At 51.2% G+C, this 2,944-nt stretch overlaps 1 long non-coding RNA gene across 1 annotated transcript; it reads left to right on the forward strand.

Annotated features, from left to right (window-relative positions):
- The first annotated feature begins 810 nt into the window (after nt 1-810).
- Nucleotides 811-2,717, forward strand: LOC128150336 (uncharacterized). The gene is made up of 2 exons (XR_008238028.1): nt 811-1,032; nt 2,472-2,717. It is a non-coding gene; the product is annotated as an uncharacterized LOC128150336 (long non-coding RNA).
- Nucleotides 2,718-2,944: the final 227 nt, after the last annotated feature.

Raw genomic sequence — 2,944 nt, forward strand, 5'->3', positions numbered from 1 at the left:
GTCCTGCAGCTGAGAGCACACTGACATCTAATGGCATTCCCTGTTACTGCCAAGGGTTTCCAAGGAAAAGGGAACAGCCCCCCGCATCTCATCTAACAGCAAGTAATGCTACAGCATCACGCTGCTGGAGCGGAGAACTGGGAGGACTTTTAGCCCTAGAGAAGCTTCTGTCCTGACACCCCCTTTAAAAACATCTGCACAGGATTAAATGATTTCTTATATTCTTTTAAAAGCCTACCTGATATAGCAGTGAGGTCTAATGACCAGAGCCCCAAAACACCAAAGTCATCCAAGTTCTTTCTTGTTGTGTCCCCCGGGACCTGAAGGCACAATCCCAGACTCGTACCTCTTCTTCTACACCGGCAGAATAAAGCAGCGAAGCTAGCGGAGGTTTCATATAGGCTACATCATGGTATTATGGACTTACCCCTTCCATAATTCATGGCCTAAACGGCACATCTTGCTTAATAAGGGTGTCTCCTTATGCCGCTCATCCTACCAAGCTGCAGGGAGGAGCATTGACCAGGCACCATCCCTGGAGCCCAGCTCCTTGTCTCTGGACTGGGCTGACCTGCCTGGGGGTGCTGAGCACCCGGGGGAGATGGATGAGAACCCAGAGATGACCCTACTGCTGCAGATGAAGCTTTTTCCAGCAGCGTACCATCCCCAGCACATGGGTGCAGCAGGACAGGAGCTCTCCAGGGTCTCTCCAGCAAATGCAGGGAAGAACTTGCTCACAGCACCCTGCAGGTGAGGGCAAGAGCCCTGAGCTTAAATACGGCTCCTGGGCTGTGGGTGGGAGGGTGGAGCGGGAGCTCAGGTGGGGCTGCTCAGGGCAGATGAGGTTTATTAACGCAGCCAGGGGCTGGTGCTCACGTTTGGGAGATACTGAGCTTATGCACGGGGGGCTTGGTCTCAGAAGGTGGAAATGAAGTAGCTGGGCTTGTCCTATTGCCCCTCTTTGCTGCCAACCCTGGTGTCTGCCAAGAGGTGTCCTGTGGTGTGTCGGGTTGGCGTTGAGGCCGTTGCTCCGTAAGTAGCACTGGTTTGGGTTTTTTTTCTCTCTAAGCTGTGTTTTTTAAGTTTCTGAGTATGGCTATAGCTTTTCTTTAGTTGTTATAGCAAGAATTTAATTTGCATGTGGCAAGAAGGGAGGATAATCAAATGTTTTTCCTGCTGTGTTGATTTTGCTTTTACTTTGGCTGAAGGTTATTGTTTGCCAGCAGCGATAGTGCTGGTGTTTGCTACCCTGTTTACAACCTGGGTCACATACGCAGATCTAATAAGGGGGAAGCGATTTCATTCTTGAGATATAAATAGAACAGAAGCTCTGAACCTCTTTGAGGGATGAAACCTCTGGACTGAGTTTCTCAGGGCACTATAAAACAGTTCTTCCTAATACATGCAAGGCTCGTGTGAGCATTTCACTTCCTGCAAGCGCAGATATCCCGCGTTCTGCTTTATGCTTCCCTGACTCAGGAGTTGACTCCTGCAGCTCTGCGCCGGGGCTGGCCACCCTCCCTGGCCGCCAGCATCAGTCTCCGAGATGCAAAATAAGTGGCAAAACTCTCCCGAACAACGTCACTGTGGGGTGTATAGACACTTAAAACCTTTCTGCAAAGCGTGGTTAGGTTTCCCCATTTAGCTATTGGGAAATGGAGGGAGCACTCTACAAACTTTAATAGAAATGTGAATTCCTTCCGCATTTCCCGCAGCATCCCAACCTGCACGCATCCAGCTGAGGTCGGCGCATCGTTTCATCACCCGATTTATTTGTCAGGCTAATTGCTCCCCGTGATGATTAGCGCTATACCTAGCTCTGGCACAAGCATTTCCTAGCTAGCTGTCAGAAGTGAAGTGCTGGGCATCAGCCGGTCCTCAGGGGCTGCGGAGGGATGCTGCTGGGGTTAGGCTGGACCCCTTTGCAGTTACGCTGGGGTGACGAGGGGTGGCTGTCCTGGAGCAAATCTTCCTTCTCCTGCACTACTCCTGACTTTGCTGCTGCTCGGTGGAACAGGACCGGCTCTGCCCACAGCCGTTACCCTCTTGCTGCTTTGTGTCACGGTAACGGAGTTCCTTACCCACGGCTTGATTAATGTTTGCTATGCCAAATCGGGATATGCCCTTAGGGATGAAGAAGATGATTTACTGTCCTGCGTTGCTGCTGAAGGCGCTGCCGAGCCCCGCAGGGGAGGGTTTGTGTGCTGCTGGGGCAGTCGAGACCGTTGTTGGCGACGGACTTTGCCCGTCCCGTGGCCGGAGACACCTGCGGCTGAGCTGCCCTTCAGAGTAAATGTTGGTTTTTGGGGACCTCGTGCAGTATTTCGTAAGAGGGCTGTCGCAGGCAGGGTGAGCGCTCGGGGGGGTCCGAGCTTCTGCAAAGAACTCGGTGCGTGTTAGTCCAAGCTGCTGTTGGCCCTATCCCCCCTCCAGAGCTCACTGAATTTCTTTGTTCTTTATCTTTTCGTTAGGAATGCCAAAGCCACCAGCGTGTGAGTGTCAGAGGGACATGGAAACTTCTTTCTGCTGTGGCCAAGCAGGCTGTGGACCGCGAGGAAAGAGAACTGATGGCAGAGGAGAGCTAACTGAGAAGCAGGAAAGCTGCCCGTGTGAATAAAGCGTGGATAACTCCTTCCGAACCGGGATAAGCATGGTGCAGATGTGCCGCCCTGTATTAGAACTGATTAAAAACAAATCAAAAGTTTATCGCGCCTGGATCTTTTGGGCTTATTAGTGGTTATTTAATGATGAGAATTGTACCCTGGGTCTGGGGGATGATTTGTAAGAATGGCAGAAAGCAATTAAACAGGAAAAGCTGAGGTGGTTATCAGGAAGCTTGTGTAGAGGTGAAAGCTAATGCTTTTAAAGAAACTATAATGGAAATATTCCAGGGAGCGTTTGTGCTGGCTGAAGTCGGGGTGGGGGGTATTTTCTGTGTCTACCC

The sequence above is a fragment of the Harpia harpyja genome, chromosome 13 (genome assembly GCF_026419915.1).
Source record: "Harpia harpyja isolate bHarHar1 chromosome 13, bHarHar1 primary haplotype, whole genome shotgun sequence".
In the NCBI taxonomy this organism is placed as follows: domain Eukaryota; kingdom Metazoa; phylum Chordata; class Aves; order Accipitriformes; family Accipitridae; genus Harpia; species Harpia harpyja.